The sequence below is a fragment of the Emys orbicularis genome, chromosome 9 (genome assembly GCF_028017835.1).
Source record: "Emys orbicularis isolate rEmyOrb1 chromosome 9, rEmyOrb1.hap1, whole genome shotgun sequence".
In the NCBI taxonomy this organism is placed as follows: Eukaryota; Metazoa; Chordata; order Testudines; family Emydidae; genus Emys; species Emys orbicularis.
The window spans coordinates 27,443,357-27,462,567 of record NC_088691.1 but is presented as its reverse complement, the minus strand read 5'-3'; positions in this window follow the sequence as shown (position 1 = coordinate 27,462,567).

The window sequence follows — 19,211 nt, the reverse complement described above, 5'->3', positions numbered from 1 at the left end:
TTGTTGTGGCCAGATGTTACTGCCCTGAAAGGGTAGGTTAAATTGGGGTGTTGCCGGGGTCTGAGCTGACTGAGGCAGAGATGAGGAAGAGTGCATACTGCATCTCCAAAAGAAGATGTCACTTCTAGCATCACTGCCTCCAACATCCTCAGAAACATTGTGCCTGCCACATCACCCCACAGGCAGAATGGCTCTGGCCACTCTGTCTCTAGTGCAGTGTATCTTTGTATCTGCACTGCTAGCATTGCTCCTTGTTTGCAAGGAGCAATCTAGCACTTAGCAAGGTCTTCGAGATTAATTTGAATTTGTTCCTGGCACAGGGTGTTTCAATAACTGTTCTCATGTTTAGTGTTAGAAATATGTAAACATTTATTTGGTCAGATAGGATACCATGATCAGACCTGAGCAAATAATACATATACATTGATTTGACCAGCTTAGTTTCTTTTTGTCCTTTCTGCTTCTCCACAAGCAGCTTACAATATTCTTGATGATATTTGCTGAAAAAAGTCTGCAAACAACTTTCAGTATGTTGGTTATTTGCAAGCAATTAATTGATTAATTGAAGATATTCCATAGTTTTTCTTCCAGCTAGAGTTATGCAACATTTTTGTTATGAAACCCAACTACATGAAACTCTCAAAATGTCTGATTTAGATAAAAATTCAAAACTCAGTTCGGGTTAGTTGAAAGGTTTGCTAAGTTTCTTGAGCTTCCGTGTGAACCTTACAGTGATATTAATTTCACACTAAAACTAGAAGAATGTTGGTGTTTCAGCTGAGTTTTACTTTGTGTTTGGGGGTTTGTTTGAATCTGAAACTCAAAGTAAAACTCAATATTATAATATGTGCAGATGAGAACTCAATAAAAAATCACACAAGCCCCAATAAGCCAAAATAACCCCATTTTGAATTTTCGCCTTATTGCCATATAATTGACAAAGTACCTGATCTTGTGGCTCTAACAATCAATGGTATTTGCTCTGGTTCTGAGTCAGACGATGTTGCGTCTTACAGAAGCAAAGCTATCATTTTCCTAAAACTTCAAAATATGGTCTTACCAATTTTTTTTTTTTTTTTGAAGAAAATTAAGTGAAGAGTAACGCCTAATGCAGTTTATCACTTGATGTTTGGTGTAAATTTACTTGATGTAAATACTGACAGCACTGCACTGTTCTCTCCTTTCTTATGAGAGTAGATGAGGCTATTTTTGTCAACAGGTAGAAATGTTTCACAGTACAGAACTTGGATACCTTATTAGCTCTGAGTGTTTGGCAGTCTCAAATAGGCAGAGTGAGAAAATCAGGTGTTCATTGTATAATCTGTCATGTTCATCAGAGGCTTGTCTGGATTTTCATGAACAGATTTTCTTCTATCTGTATGTGTGTCTATCAACCCCTTCTTCTCATCCCATCCAAAAATCGCAAACCCCATGTTCAAAGAACTTTAAGGTCTCGCACTCAGAAGTTTGGAAATGCCAGTATTAAGGCTGTGTATGGAACCTTAATTTGGCCTGCTTCTAGAAGTGCATGTAACTAAAGACGGTATCCTAATGCAAATGCTTAAGGGGGCTGAATGAACGTTGTACAGGCAACTTTAATTCTGGCATTGCCAAACTTTTGAGGGCTTGACTTTGCAACCTCAGTGTTCTTTTAACATTGTTTTTTAAGTGTAATTTCCTATTAAAAATTAATATTTAAATTTTGCATCGTGAAACCATATTGACCCCAACATGGGTAATCAACAGGGTTGGGTTCTTAATGTTCACAGCCTTGTCCTGTACCACTTGGGCTAACAGTAGCTGGTAGCAGGAGAAGGCTCTTGTCTTCTAGGTGGAGCTGTCATTAGAGGGGTATGGAAACACAGCACTGGTAGTCACATCTATTTGCTAGACAGCAAAGGAATGTTAAGTCCCATAAATAATTGGTTTAGCTCCAGGTTTGGGAGCGGAGCGTGCTATAGTGGCTACAGACCCTTCTGCCCATGTTCCCCCAATCTCTCCCTGTCCCCGGCTTCTATTCCCAACTCCCCTGTCACCATCCCCTCCTCAGCTCCTGCCTGTCCACATCATCCACCCAACTCCTGACCCTGTCCCCCTGCTCCTATCCTTCTGCCCCATGACTTCTGCCTTCCCCTCCACTCTATACTTCCCCCATGTTTCTATTTTCTCCTGTACCTGTCCTCACCTCTTAGCCCCCACTCATAACCCTCTTTGCCCTGGTTCTTTTCCCCCTCCTTTACCCCCATTCTTCACCCATTGACATTCAAATCAAGCTGCTTCCACAGTGTCTGAGCACCAGCAGGGGAAGTATGGAAAGCACAATAAAGTCTCCCTGCTCTCAGTTCTGGTGCCCAATACCACAGTGGCACCCTGGCAGCCCAGAGGAACAATTGTAGAGAAAGTCCTGCTCACCTCCATCCCTAGGAGGGGGCATGCTCCATTGGTTTGGGGGTGGGGGTGGCGCATTTGCAGCCTGGACGCAGTTGAGGGCTACAGCATGCTCAATCTTCAAAGAACTGAGCTGCCAAATTCTAATGAAAGTACCAAGCATGTGTGAACTGAGTTGTTTTTTTTTTTTTTAAACTTGGCCAAATTCAGATGAATTTTCACAGGGATGACAAATCATGTCCATGACATGAGGGCAACCCCTCTGCCAAATTTCAAGTCCCTACTCCAGAGTTTTGAGGCACTAAAGCTTCTCACTGAAACAGTAAGGTTTATTGGGCAAAATATGTTTTTCTCTAATCACCCTGTTGGAAACAACTAAATCATTTTAGCTGAAACTTTTCAAAAGAATTTGGCCTGAGGCAGACTCCCAGCATAGGAAACTTTATCCCAAAAAGTATAGGTTTGGCAAAGTTATAAACAACTGAAAACAGGATTTTTATAATAAGTGTCAGGAAACCTTAACTGTAAACTGTGCTGTGTGGGATTTTCAAATGCCCTGGGGTGGGACATTTAGAGCTGCCAATCTGTGTAACTTCACAACTACCAGTGGAACATTCTGTCAGAAGTAGAATAACCAAAATATATCCATTGCTGAGGGGCTTTCTTTAATATGTATCCATATTTGTCTTAATAGGATAGTATCTCTAGAATCTTCTGTTACAGCAATATGAGTAGTCCCACTTGAATCCTTTCAAACTTTCTCTGTCCTACTTAAACCATCTTTGGCTGGTGATATAAGCCCCTCTTTAAAGATCTCCAAAATATTTTCACAGTACAAGGCACCATTTTCATCACTACCATGCCAATTGTTCCTTTCCTGCTATTGTTCAGAGTAAACATTGTGGTGGTTTAATGCATGAACCAATAGCAATTGTGCATACACAGTGCTTTCTTGAGTGCCAGACGGTCACATACATTCATTGGATATCAGAATTAAATGACACAGGGAGAAAGACACATTTAAAAACTGTTCTAAAAGGCTGTGGAGAGCAGATTGGTGGCTATAATGAAGTCATGTGAGAAAAGGCTCATGCCCCTCCCCTTAATGATCAAAGTTCTAACGTGTGTAACAAGATTCTAATTCAGGAACACTATAAAAACACTGCAGGGAGTATAACCTTTGGAACACTATGGATGACTACACCTATCCATAGCACTTTTCACCCTATAGATTGCTTGATTCCTGTCAATCCTCCTCCTTCTTCTCTCCTTCAGAAGGAAAAGGAATGAGATCAATTGATATTGGTAGGGAGAGGTAACAGTCACAGAAGAGGAGGGGTATAAGAAGAAAGTAGGAAGAGTAGAGGAAAAGATATTTGAAGGATTGACTAACTGTTGACTCTTAGTGTTTATTTGGAACAAGTACCTATGATTAAAAACTTCAGCTTTTCCCATCTGAATAATCCATGTGCCAGCTACCATTTTATAAGGAGAAGAAAAGAATTAAGACAGTCCTTTACAAAGTTCTCCATATGAGCAGCATATGTGCTAGTAGCTGGGGGACAGACTTGGCTCTGAGTCACATCCAGTGTAGCCCTACTAGAGTCACTGAGTTCCATCAGATGTAAGTAAGGGTAGGACTTGGCCCTGGGTGACTCCATTTGTAATCAAATGGGAGATCAATATGACTTGACAGGTATGCAGCTGTGATGCTCACACTGACTTCAGAGCCCATTTCCCTCTCCTATGCATGACATCAGCAACTCATGAGTCATTCTGAGTAGACAGGAACATTAGTGGTTTCCACATTTACAAATTGGAAAATCTTGGACCAGATTATATAGTATCTCTAATAGAGAAATGGCCCAGAAAAACAGCAAAGCATATACAGTAGGTTGTCTCTTCAGGGCTATCCATGTATTTAAAAACATTTCATGCATCTTGTGACAATTTACTGTTATATGAACTACTGTAGCAATAACAACTGAAAAGAATAGTCAAGAGTGACAAACAGAGCAAAAAACAATCTTTTACTGAAGAAACCACCCTGACAAACTCTGATGTACTTTGGTCAGTTTTGAAATAGCATTTAAAATATGGAAAACATGTTAAGTGAATTAACTTGTGAAAGGTATTGGATTGACAGCTCTGATGATGCACATCCTCTGTTGATTCACCGAGCTGGCAGAGCATGAATAACAGTACTGCAGGCTTCCCTGCACTGCTGTCAGGTGGTTTTTTGTTTGTTTGTTTTGTTTTGGAACTCCAAACAACAAAAGTGCCAACCAGTGACAACTGTGATGGTAATTTTGAGAGGTTGAAACCACAAGCTCATGTCTAGAGCTGAGCAAAACTCAGCTGTGATTTGCAGAGGTTCCTGCTCAGAGCTCTCAACTGTAAGGCATCTTACATTGCTGTTTTTCTCTGCTGCACAGAATACTCTCCTGTGTTCTCCAGCCAGCCAGCATCCCTTCCTGGGGAGGGGGGCTGGGGGAAATGTTCCTGTTGTTGCAGCTCTACAAGGCTTCCTGTCTCTATCTTCCCCATCTCGCCACCAGACAAGAGAGCTGCCCAGGAACTGATATTAGATTTTTAGGTAGGAGAAAGGGTAAAGCAGCTAGGCTGACTCCCTATTCATGAGAGGGCAGGGAGGAATGAGAAGATCTGGCTCTGAGCTGGTGGTAGGGTGACCAAATGTCCCGATTTTATAGGGTCAGTCCTGATATTTGGAGCTTTTTCTTATATAGGCTCCTATTACCCCCCCCCCACCCCTGTCCTGATTTTTCACACTTGCTATCTGGTCAGCCTAGCTGGTGGGCTCTTTCTATTTCCTCCCATTCAGGCTTCTGTGTCTCAGGAGGAGAGCTGAGCAAGGAGCCCAGAAAAACTGCAGCAGTAGCAGGACCAACTTCTCCATCATTTCCCTGGAGAGGAGCAGCAGATTGAAGGTCCACAGGCTACAGTATGCAGTGCAACAGTTGCACCAGCCCTAAAGTAAGGGTTGGGGCTGTTTTAATTTTGGGGGGTGGGAGAAGGGCAGTCAGCAATAATGTTGGACGAGGCAGCTGGAATTAACTGCATGTCACTGAGTTGAATGGGTTGGCTGTACTGATTGACTTTAGAGACAGTTACAGCAGGTCCTTACTTTCCCCCTGCAGACTTTCTTCCTCTGATGCACCATGAAACACCTGCAGAACAGGAACCTCTCCTCTAGTAGGGCCTCCCAAATGACCCAAAGTGAAACAAGTGTATTTCTTTGTGGATCACACCATAAACCGTATTTTTTGTCTGAAATATGTTTTAAGACTGCTTTCTCACCTTGAATCAAGTCAACCAGCTCTGCAATCTGTAAACAGCTGTCCCCCACAACCTGTTGCCATTAACTTGGTACAGATTGCAAAACTGCCTTACTTGTTTTAAGGTTGTTTTCTCACTGTGTAAATCAAGTTTTAATGTAATCTTTCAATTATGGTGCAACATGAAATGCATGCCCACATTTTGGTCACTTTACACATTTCAATGCACGTGTCTCACACTGGCAGTTCTAAGGACTGAGAAGCATTGTTCATACCAAGCTTTCAGTTTTGGTTTCAGTTCAATGGATTCACACACTTGGAGTTTCACCTTGACTTTCAGGTTTAATCAATCCCACAGATTGAAAACTAAACAGGCCCAGTTTCATGTGAAAACCCATGCAAACTAAGCTTCAAACAAAAGCATAAACTAGGTCTGTGTTCATGCAATTTTTAGCAAACTGGGCTCAGATTTGTAACACAAACAGGCCAGATGGACATGATTTTAAATGAAAAGTTTGTACAGTTCTGTTCATCTCATATCTTCCACCAATGAGAATAACTTTAATTCATTTCTGAATGGGGCTGGATTTGGACTGGTAACATATAGATGAAAGTCTCATTCACTGACCCATCTGCATAGTCTCTGTCACATAATTTAATGGCCCAGATCTGTCTTTTTCACTGCTCAGGCAATGCAAAGTGGCCAGATTCTGGCCGGAAATGACTAGTGAAGAATTTCCCTTTCAGAGGCAAGCTCCCTTCTGCAATAATGCTGGTGGAGCCTGCTCAACCAGCAGGCTCGCCACCCCAACCCTGATGTAGGGAGCATGGTGCGGGAGGCAGATGCGGCAGCGCTCCATTACACTGATTCTCCACTAGCCTTAGCTTCTCTAATTAATACTGGGACAGGGCTGGCACTGAATCAGTGAGAACTGAACCCAATATGTAACTCACCCTAAGGATGCAAAGGAGAGCTGAGCTGTGCAGCTCTCTTCTGTGACACATTGTCAATACAAAAATAAATACTGAATTGAAATAGTACAACCCAAATGCTCCATTATTTCACTGAAAGCGGTCCTACAGATTTTCAGATATTGTTCATGTGGTGATTATTTTATGGGGATCTAAGATATTGTTTGACTGAGTCATAAAGATTCTCACTTGTCAAAAATCCCAGCAACTGATTGTATGTACATCATCACAAATCTGTAGTTTCCTTTAGTAGAAACATTCAATTGCCAAAATAGATCTTTAGGAGTGAGTGTGTGTATGTCGTCCTTTTGTTTGTTGTTTTTTAAATGCAAAGGATTAACTCCTTTGAAGTAGTAAGTAATAAGATTATAAACATTCATCCTAAGTGTCAAGATGTCAATTTTAATACACCGTACCAGAGGGAGGCAATAGTGTGCATGCGCAGAGGCAGGAATATAGGTGCCTAGTGAACTTTTACTGCAAAAACATAAGAGCTGAATGAGTTTAGGTGCCTACAGGGTTAGGCAGTAGCCAAGCGGGAGTTTTGTGGATCGCAGTGGTGGTGCCTAAAAATGGGATTTAGGTGCCTAAGTGCCTTTGTGGATCTTATCCCTAGGGCTTGGTTTTCCAGAGGCTCTGAGTACTCACCACTCTAACTGAAGTCAACAGGAGCTGAGGGAACCCAGCATTTCTGGAAATCAGGTCCTGAGAATTCTGGGAATAGAGCACAGATCATTTGACTCTGTCCTGCACCTTAACTACAGGAATACTCCATTTCTGTGAAGAAACCAGATTAAACTGTCTTAAAATGTATTTTAGAAATACACACCACTTGTTCTTTTCTTTTTTTTAAAAAAAAGAAATGTTAAATAAATGATTAGAAATTAACATTTACTGACACTTTAAAATTGGCTAATTTTAGTCAGCTTAGATTTACAGTGTCTTTCACTTAACATTAACAGAGGAGACAGCAGGCTGGGAAATGGTAACAGTAGCTCTGAAGAAGGGAGACAAAAGTAACTGCTGCACCTGGTTCATTAGCACTGTAATTACTTCTCAAAACTCTTCAGCTGTTAACTGGCCATCAATAATTAATTTGTATAATAAAGGACATGAAACAATAGCTTTTTCCTGTTTAAAATATTGATTTATTAATCACTTGACCAACTGATAGCTAATGGATAATTTGCATTTTACTGACATCATTATAGTTATTAACAGGACTCTGTACATACAGGGCCAAACCCTCTGCCCAGCACTCAGTGCAAGTCACTGGTCTAGCCACTGTGGAGAAATCCTCCCTGAAGTCCTTGAAGTAGCGATGGAGTTGTTCCATGGAGGCTAGTGATAGCTCAGATAGATGAAGTAACTTTTTTTGTAGGCCATTACATGATCCCCTGAATGGAGAAAATATGGTGGGAGCAGGTCTGCCAACCTCGCCTATCCCCCTAACCTACCCAGGCCCCAACCCCTCCTGCTCCATGCGTCCAGCCTCACTCCTGCACTGCAGTAGTGTACCAGTTCCACTGCTCTGGAAGCTTCTGCACTCAAGGAGGATGGAGCTGGATTCTTCTCAATTTTGCTCTGGTTATGGCTGGATTAAGCTTGCCTTGGTTTCCAACAGAGAGATCTGTGGAAGTAATACGCTGAATACAGAGGAGTCGCTGTTGGGGAAGTTCCAGGGAGCACTATGTTCATCCAAGGTACAATGCCTTAGAGTGCAGCCTGTGTGCCACCCTTTGGAAAAGGTCATCACCCCTTCTCTGCTGTACAGGGCCAGCACTATTGACTATGATGGACGGGACTGAGGCCAAAGTCGTCCTCCTTCCTCTAAGTCAAGAGAGAGCCAGCAAGTGGAGATTAGACTTTTGAAGTGGTTGCACAGCACTCCCTGAGGGCAAGGACTAGGATTTAGGATGCAGACCTTGCATGGGGTATGTGGAGGTGGTGGGCAGGGCCGACGAGAGGAGGGGAAGCCGGTACAAATTACCGGGGCCCGGCGGTCCGGAAGGGGCCCCGGCTTCCCCCCCCCCCTTGTCAGCCCTGTTTAGCCAGTCCGCCCTTGCTGGGGGGCAGGAAAATTTTTTTTCACCGGGGCCCAAACCCGCTCTCGGCGGCCCTGGTGGTGGGAGAGGTTCCTTGTGCTTTCTTGGCCTTGCCAAGCGGGCACAGTGGGGCTGAGAATTTAACATTCATGGGCATTTTAGTCCATCCATTTTTCACACACCCCCACCCACCCACCACTACAATTATGTAACCTCTTACATATATTCATTCCTGGTCCTACAAGTCACCTGCTACTCTGTCAGTGAGGGGGAATAAATCTCTAGACCAGTGGTCTGCAAAGTGGGGTGCGCAAGAGGATCCTTGGGGATGCGCGGCAGGAGGAAAGCTCGTGAAGCTCGTGAAGCGTAGTCAGCTGCTACAGGCTAAACGTACGGGGATAACATGTGTCCATGGGACAGTTAGTTAGAGGTGACTTCAAAGGAGGAAAAAAAATGAGTCAGGGAACTACGTGATTGTTTTATTCCCAGACTGGTGCTCTAGCTCACAGTTTCATTTTAAACTGTCTATACATGCCTGGTTGTAATGTGGGATAATAAATGAGCTATAATTTTACTGGGAGTGATTCCGTTTTTGACATAGTAGGCTCGGAATGATGATCGGTAGGCTTGCACTAATAAATCTAAGGTAAATTTTTCAAACATCCCTAAGTGACTTAAGAGCCTAAGGGCCATTGACTTTCAATAGCTTTTGAAAATGTTACACAAGTGATTGATTTGTAAACCCCAAATTTATTTCATTGTCCTTAATATTTAAAATCAAATACAGAACTCCCTTGGACTCCGTGGGGCAGGATCAGACTGTTAATCTTTAAGGGCCCAATCCTTTAAAGTGCTCAAAACTCACCAGTTCATTAATTTTATTTTTTAAATTGTTACAATATAAAGTAACTTAAATTTCAAAATGAAAAGATGTTTTGACCTGAAAAAATGGAACTTTTTCATTTAGAAAATGTCAGAGTGGGATGTTTTGACAATTTTTTTCAAAGCCAACCCTTTCCCGGGAACAGTTTCGGTTTTGATGAATCAGCATTTTCTAATGGAAAAAACTCTTAAATGGGCAAACAACTCTAATAAGTATCCTGTAGACACTTTTGCCTGTGAGTGACTTCACTCATGTGAGAAGCCCTATTGCTCTCAATTAGTCATGTTTGCAGGACTGGACCTATTAACACTGATGCGATTACCCCATTAGCAAGAACTGTCATGGTAATTTGGCCCTGCAGGTGCATTAGGACTGGTACAGGGATAGACGGAGGGGGGGATGTATTTCCCCTATTCTGAGACTGCTGTGAATTGGGTACCAGTTTGGGAACTGTCTTTGGCTTGGGTAGTTCTGAAGGTTGCTCTAACTTGTATCCCTACTGCAGCGGCCCTTAAGAGCTGTTGCAGTGGAACAGAATTGCTAAGAAATGTTACCCTGTGCACTCGCTTTTTGCCCTCTCCAGATCACCCTGGAATGCTCTCTGCACTGGGTCCTTGTGTGAGAAGAGGGCAGAGGGGGTGCAGAGCTGGCTCTGTGCCGTTCATAGAGGGCATCTTGTGATGATTGTGTTCTCTGGGGGAAAGTGCCACAGGATAATCTTGAATCAAGAAGCCCTCTCTCTAGTAGTATTTGCAGGATTGGGTTCTAAGGATCAAGTTCTGCCCTCAGTTACACTCATGAGGTCATATTAAAGTCAATGGAGTCCCGTGGCTGACAACTGTTGGGCAACAAAGTGATTCATGTTTGTGTTAGGATTATGGATCAGAATGTAAAGGTATTTACAGTACTTCATTTATAAGAAAAGCTATTCATTGTTTGTCAAGAGGGCTGTCGTCAGTGTTCTGGCTGGCTACATTAACTGTTAAATGGAAATCTATAGGACTGGTTTTTTTGTTTTTTTTAAAGGAACACAGTTTAGTGCTGGTGGTAGGCACCTTGGGATTTTTGATAATTATGATGCTTGTTATTAAATTACTACCATCTGTGCCAAAATACACTTCACCTGCATGATCAATTTGCCTCATAAAGCACATGATCAGATTTTTCCTGTTCCCTAATTTATTTTTCCAGTTCTGCATTTTTGCTCTCACAGTTGCTTTTTCCAAGACTTAACAAGCAACTCTGTAAAACTCCAACATGTACTCTTCCCAGTATCATCCCTTGCAGATCCATGCAGAGAAGAGGCCCTATAGGCATAGAGCTACCCCTGCGCATGGGAAAGGGAAGCGAATCTCTCCCCTTTCCTCCCCCCCCCGGGTCCCTGGACACCTTAGTGCCTCTTCCACTTGAGCTAAGGGAGTATTTTAGCTGTGAGTAAAGAGCAGGCTGTCAGTTACTGGGGTAACATTAGAAGACGGCATGGTCAAGTGCTAAAACAATGTATTACATCAACATCTGGGTCTGTAACGAGCATAGATTAATGGGGCCTCAATCCTGATTGGAGCAAAATGCCAATTAAATCATCATTCTTGTCCACCATCCCACACTGATGGTGATTGAATCTATGGGGGTTCCTTGACTCAATTTGAGATTAGGGAATTCCTGGTGCAGAAATTAATTTGGAACTACAGGCCATTGAAAATTTAGGGCTTAGGTGGGCCTATATAGTTAGGCCTCGACATAGTTAGGACAGTCAATTTATCTGCGTACAAAAAGTGGATTGCTAGCACCTCCCCACTTTCAGCCCGGACCAGTTGCACTTAGCTACTAACTTTATTAAACAGAACTGAATGCTCTGTGGCCTGTAGCCATTTTCGGTATATCTGGTGTGTCCTCATTGTTTCCTACCATAAGCAATTTTCAGGTATAACTGCATTTGTTTCAGAGACCATCTGCTGTAATGAATATTGCAGCAAGTAGGAAGTGGGCAAAGATTGAAATTTCTTGTGCCAGTGTTCCCTATTAGAGAAGACTGAGGAGGCCAAACTGTCTGACTAACTTAAATATCCAAAATAATTCAGCTTTATGTAGCCAATTCTTTGCCTCTGAGACGCTATAATGCGCTGATTAAAAAAAAAATCCCATTATTCCGAATGTTTGTATTATTTAAATTTCTTGTTATTTATGGATGTTCAATACAACTTGACATGAAGCCTTATATTACTTTTATTCAGCAACTGGCAGGAAAATGGTATGTCTTAATCATCACAATGATTTCCACAATGTTCCCCTTGAGTTTTCAGGGGTGTCTATATTATATGTATGCTTATTCCATCTAGTCTGCTGGTTTTAATCCATCCAGTTTTCTTTTTCCACATTCACTTTCTTTAGTTCTTCATGCATGACTGATATGAACAACAATTTAATTGTATTGATTAATTATTGTAATTCAAATCAGTCCTCTCCTCTTTGCAATCTGCTGTTAGATTCACAGTAGACAAACCAATGCATGTGTGCTCTCGTCCTGATAATGCAACCTTTATGCATTAAGGAAAAAACATTGAATACAGTGGAACTTTTGCTGGAGTAGAAACTGCAATATTGGACCCATCAATAGGAAATAGTGCACATATATCAGGGTTTCTCAAACAGGGTCCGGCCGATCACGGCTCCCACTGGCCACGGATCACTGCTCCGGGCCAATGGGAGCTGCTGGAAGCGGCGCGGGCCGAGGGACTTACTGGCTGCCGCTTCCAGCAGCTCCCATTGGCCCGGAGCAGCGAACCGCGGCCAGTGGGAGCCGCGATCGGCCGGACCTGCGGACGGGGCAGGTAAACAAACTGGCCTGGCCCGGCCCACCAGGGGCTTTCCCTAAACAAGCGGTGACCCCGTTTGAGAAACCTGACATATATGATTTGTTTGCTGTGAGTCTAACAAACTGCATATCTGTTTCTATACATATATATAGTACAGAAATATACCATTTTTTATGGCTAGTGTCAGTACTCTGGGATTTTATTCCCAGTTCTTTCTCTTGCTTAGCGTGTGACCTCTGCCAACTTGTTTAACAGATCTCTGCCTCAGTTTCTCTTTATATAAAATGAGGATAACACCACCTATTAGGGTGACAAGACAGCAAATGTGAAAAATCGGGATGGGGGTGGGGGATAATAGGAGCCTCTATAAGAAAAAGACCCAAAAATCGGGACTGTCCCTATAAAATCAGGAAATCTGGTCACCCTACCACCTATGCAGCATGATGAGACCACTCATTGCATCCTCTCATCATCCCCAAGGGTGCCTCTGCAGTTTCCCAGTCCTGTCTTCTCCTTCACAGGGCTCCTTAAACTCCACACAATCCAAAGGAAGATTAAAACATTCCTCATCTCGGGTTATGCAGTCCACACTGACACTCCAGGCCCTAATCCCATTTCAGTGTCTCTCCCCTTAGAAAGGGGTTCCCAGTCCTCTTTCCCAGAGCTGGGTCACAGTTCAATCTCTTTGCAGGAGCCAATCTTGCTTCCTGCAACAACTTCTTCAGCCAACTACAGTATCTCTGGCGTCTGAGCATTCCCTTCTTGCCTCTGGCAGTTTCAACAACCTTTTCTCAACCACACCTTTTCTATGCAGCTTCCTGTTGCCTTTTATACTTGAATTACCTGATTCCCCTCAGGTGATGAGACTCCTCTTGTAATCAGAGCTAGCTTAGCCCCAGGCTCTCCCACCCAAAGGTAAGCTCCTTGTTACAATCCATCTATGTAGTGTGTTTTGAAATCCTCAAATGAAAGGCACCAGGTAAACACTAATTATTTTTCATACTCTGCTTTGTATGGTTCAGCTTGCCAAAAAACAAGCAACAATGAACATTATTATATTATTGTGCCCGCAAGGGGGGCCGTGATACCGGCGAAAGAATGACACTCAGGCTTGAGAGTAAAAAAAGCAAGGCTTTACTGAAGGAAGAACTTACACTCCAAGCTGCGCAGGGAGTCCAAGGGCACGCGGTGGGGCTGCAGGGAACTCTGACCGTCCGGGACAGATGGCCAGGCAGGACTCCACTGACGGGAGTCCACTGCAATGCTATATCCCCCCGCGCTTATCTCAAGGTTACATGGGGTCAACAGCTGGCTACATTCATTGCATTCTGTGACAGACACAGACCAGTGGGGTACAGGAGTGGGGTACAGGGCAAATATACTGGTCACTGGATGAGTAGTTTTCTGTTCCCTGAGTGACCAGAGCAGGGGCTGCACTAGAGTAATCAGGAACCTGCTAGAACCAGTTAAGGCAGGCAGGCTAATTAGGACACCTGGAGCCAATTAAGAAGAAGCTTCTAGAATCAATTAAGGCAGGCTAATTAGGGCACCTGGGTTTTAAAAAGGAGCTCACTTCAGTTTGTGGTGAGAGTGTGAGGAGCTGGGAGCAAGAAGCGCAAGGAGCTGAGAGTGAGTGGGTGGGTGTGCTGCTGGAGGACTGAGGAGCACAAGCGTTATCAGACACCAGGAGGAAGGTCCTGTGGTGAGAATAAGGAAGGTGTTTGGAGGAGGCCATGGGGAAGTAGCCCAGGGAGTTGTAGCTGTCATGCAGCTGTTACAGGAGGCACTATAGACAGCTGCAGTCCACAGGGCCCTGGGCTGGAACCCGGAGTAGAGGGCGGGCCCGGGTTCCCCCCAAGCCTCCCAATTGACCTGGACTGTGGGTTCTCCCAGAGGGGAAGGTCTCTGGGCTGTTCCCCAACCCACATGGTGAATCTTTGAGGCAAGAAAATCCGCCAATAAGCGCAGGACCCACCAAGATAGAGGAGGAACTTTGTCACACTGGTGTCACGAGTGGGATCTTGGGGTGCACAGCGCGGCGGAAGAAGGAGGGTGATTTAAACAAAAAAAAGGAGAGGGTTTATTTTTTTGCACCACAATGGATGACGTAGTGCGGGCACTGATACAAGCTACGGCGGCCCAGCAGGAGGCTACCCGTGTCCAGGCAGCCGCCCAACAGGAGGCAGTGTGGCTGCAGCAAGAGACTAATCGCCTGCTGATGGACCAGGCTGTTCAAGACCGAGCTATGTTGTGGGAACTGGTAAACTAGGTAAAGTCCCTTACAGAGCTGAATCGCGGCCATGATGGGACACGGCTCATACGGGCCAGCCATTGGCTGCAGAAAATGACACGGGAGGATGATGTAGAGGCATACCTTCTGGCCTTTGAGAGGACAGCCCTACGGGAGGCCTGGCCTCGAGATCAGTGGTCTGGCATCCTTGCCCCATTCCTGTGTGGGGAGGCCCAGAAGGCCTACCATGATCTGCCTGAAGAGGCTGCGGCAGACTACCCCCAGCTGAAAGCAGAGATCCTGGCCAGATCTGGGGTAACGACAGCAGTGCGGGCCCAGCAGTGTCACGGTTGGAGGTACCAGGAAGACAAAACCCCGCGGTCCCAATTGTATGACCTCATCCATCTCGCACGAAAGTGGTAGGAAACAGAGTCCCGGAGTCCGGAAGAGATACTAGCGGTTCTGGTCATCGATCGATACATGAGGGGACTACCACCAGACCTTCGTGCCTGGGTAAGCCAGAACGAACCCTCCACCTATGATGAGGTTGTCGCCCTGGTAGAGAGGCGAAGGACAGCGAGGGAGCTGACCCGACCAGTTAAGGAAGAGGCACCCCGGGTTAAACTAGCAGCACCAAGCCCTAAAGTTCGGGTGACTGGGCCACCAGGAGGGCCCAGGTGGAAAAAGAGAGAGGCTGAAGGCCCATTAGAGACCACAAAGAGTCGGAGCACTGAGGGAGAAGAGGATCGTGATGTTAGACTGCCCAAACCAAGAGACCGGGGAACGCCTAGGGCTCCATACAGATGTTATGCCTGCGGGGAGTGGGGACACATAGCTGCACAGTGTCCCAATGCTGAGGAGCCTATGCAGTGTAACCTGGGGAACTGGGCAGATCCATGCTCCCTAATCCACCTTGTGGGGGTCTCACTAACCCCACATATGTATACCAGACCAGTGAAACTAAATGGGGTAGGGACCACGGCACTAGTTGATTCGGGGAGTGCTATCACGCTTATCTCAGGGAAGCTCGTGAAGCGTAGTCAGCTGCTACAGGCTAAACGTACGGGGATAACATGTGTCCATGGGACAGTTAGTTACTACCCCACCATCCCAGTAAAAATCGAGATCCAAGGGAACACTACTGAGATAGCAGCAGGGGTAGTCCCTAAACTCCCATACCCGGTGCTCATAGGGAGGGACTTCCCAGGGTTTGGAAACTTACTCCCAGTAGGGGGATTGGAGAAAGATGGGGACCCTAACATTGATGAGGCATCCACAGCAGACTGTCAACCCCCAATCTTCTCTGAAATATCCCCAGATTTGTTCTCCACTCCCAGACAGGGTAGAAAGACAAAAAAGGAAAGAAGGGCAGCTAAGGCCTTGGGAACCCGAATACTGACCCAAAGCCAGAGGGTCGCTCTTGTAGGTAGGCGGACCCGTGCAGCTGAAAAGGAGGCCACGCAGGAGGGAGAAGCACCTGAGTCTGACCCCCACCCTAATGCTTCTGAACCAGTAGAGGCAACAGAGACTGGGCCCCTAGATCTTGGGCAGATTAGCCCCGGGAGAGGAAATTTTGGATGGGACCAGGCAGAAGACCCAAGGTATGACAACATTAGGAAGGAGGTGACTGAAATAGATGGGATCCCCGTGGAAGGAAAAATCCAGGGACCAGGACCCTACTTCATAATGAAGAAGGATCTCTTATACCGGGTTGCACCAGTACAGGGGCAGAAGGTACAGCAGATCCTAGTACCTCAAAAACACCAGAACGCTGTATTAAGTCTTGCTCATAGTCATCTTTTTGGGGGGCATTTGGGGGTAGAGAAGACCCTGGCACGAGTCCTACGACGGTTCTTCTGGCCCGGAGTACATGAAATGCGGAGGTACTGTGCCTCCTGCCCGGAGTGTCAGCTGCACAGTCCCCGTCCCCACTTGAGGGCACCTTTAGTACCCCTTCCCATCATAGAGGTCCCCTTCGAGCGAATAGCCATGGACCTAGTGGGACCCCTGGAGAAGACGGCTCGGGGCCACCAATATATACTTGTTGTTTTGGACTATGCTACTCGCTACCCAGAAGCCGTCCCCCTGTGGAACACGGCCTCTAAAACTATAGCCAAAGAGCTGGTGGGGATCTTTGCCCGAATGGGGCTACCGAAGGAGATATTAACCGACCAAGGAACCCCATTTATGTCGAAGCTAATGAAGGACCTCTGTACGCTGCTCCATATACATACCCTGAGAACTTCGGTCTACCATCCACAGACTGATGGGTTGGTAGAAAGGTTTAACCGAACCCTCAAGGCTATGATAAGGGAGGTGGTAAGTCGGGATGGGAAGGATTGGGACACCCTACTACCCTACCTTATGTTCGCTATCTGGGAGGTACCACAGGCCTCAACTGGGTTTTCCCCCTTCGAGTTATTATACGGGCGTCACCCCCGTGGCATACTAGATATCGCCAAAGAGATCTGGGAAGAGGAACCCAATGAGGGGAAAAATATAATAGAGCATGTAATGCAGATGCGAGACCGGATAGCCTGGGTTACCCCTATTGTACGGGAACATTTGGAGAAGGCACAGGAGGCCCAGCGAACCCATTACAATCGCCAGGCAAAAGTGCGACAGTTCCAACCAGGGGATCGGGTTATGGTGTTGGTACCCACGGCAGAAAGCAAGCTTCTGGCCCAATGGCAGGGGCCCTATGAGGTGGTTGAACCCATGGGGGAAGTAACTTACAAGGTGCAGCAACCAGGACGCAGAAAACAAGAACAGATTTATCACGTTAACCTTCTGAAACCCTGGCATGCACAAGAGGCATGCACAACGGTCCAAAAAGACCTAACCCAGGAAAACAAGCCTTCCAAACAGGTGAGAGTGTCTCCCGATTTAACACCAGACCAGAAGAATGAGGTGTCTGAGATGATCTTCTGGAACCAAGATGTGTTCTCAACAAAACCGGGTCGAACAACCGAGACATATCACCACATCGTCACGAACCCTGGGGCCAGAGTAACAATGAGGCCTAATCGGGTGCCAGCAGCAAAAAGGTAGGAAATAAAAGCAGAAGTAAAAAAAATGCTGGAGTTGGGGATCATCGAAGAATCCCACAGTCAGTGGTCCAGCCCAATCGTGCTGGTGCCCAAACCTGATGGCACCACAAGATTTTGCAACGACTTCCGGCAACTAAACGAAGTATCCCAGTTCGACGCGTACCCCATACCTCGCATAGATGAGCTAGTGGACCGTCTGGGTAATGCCCGGTACTTGACTACCCTAGACTTGACAAAGGGGTACTGGCAGATTCACCTTGCAGAAGACGTAAAGGAAAAGACTGCGTTCTCTACACCAGAGGGTCTTTTTCAATATACTGTCCTCCCTTTTGGACTACATGGGGCCCCAGCTACCTTCCAGCGCCTCATGGACAAGCTATTACGCCCGCATAACAGTTATGCTGCTGCCTACTTGGACAATGTGGTCATTCATACCCTAGACTGGGAAACCCACCTGGAGAAGGTGGAGGCAGTCCTCAATACCTTCAGGCGAGCTGGCCTTACAGCAAACCCTGCCAAGTGCGCTGTAGGGTTTACAGAGGCCAAATATCTTGGCTACGTTGTGGGAAAAGGTCTGGTAAAACCCCAAGTGAACAAGTTAGAGGCCATCCAAAATTGGCCCCGACCAAGTCGCAAGAAACAAGTCCGGGCGTTCCTAGGTGTGGTGGGGTATTACCAATGATTTATCCCCCACTTTGCCACAAGGGCAAGCCCCCTGACAGACCTAGTGAAAGCCCGGGGACCTGATCTGGTGAGATGGTCTGACGCAGCAGAGGAAGCATTCACAGACCTACGGACTGCCCTCTGCAGTAACCTCGTACTGATAGCCCCTGATTTCACCAAGGAGTTTATCCTGAAGACGGATGCATCAGCAGTAGGGTTGGGGGCCGTTCCATCACAGATGGTCGGGGAGGAGGAACACCCAATTCTATACCTCAGTTGGAAACTCCTTCCAAGGGAACAAAAATATGCAGTGGTGGAGAGAGAATGCCTCGCAGTAAAATGGGCCATGGAAACATTGCGCTACTACCTGCTCGGGCGCAGATTTGTCCTCGTGACCGACCATGCCCCTCTTCAATGGATGCAGCGGAACAAGGAGAAGAACACAAGGCTGACCAGATGCAACACAGAGCAGGGAGCCGTCATGGCAACGCCAATGGCTTGTCACGTGTGCACTGTCTGGCGTCCCAAGCTGCCCAACCCCTTGGCGTTGAGCAGGGGGGAGGGATATGTGACAGACCCAGACCAGTGGGGTACAGGAGTCTGGTAGAGGGCAAATATATTGGTCACTGGATGAGTAGTTTTCTGTTCCCTGAATGACCAGAGCAGGGGCTGCACTAGAGTAATCAGGAACCTGCTAGAACCAGTTAAGGCAGGCAGGCTAATTAGGACACCTGGAGCCAATTAAGAAGAAGCTTCTAGAATCAATTAAGGCAGGCTAATTAGGGCACCTGGGTTTTAAAAAGGAGCTCACTTCAGTTTGTGGTGAGAGTGTGAGGAGCTGGGAGCAAGAAGCGCAAGGAGCTGAGAG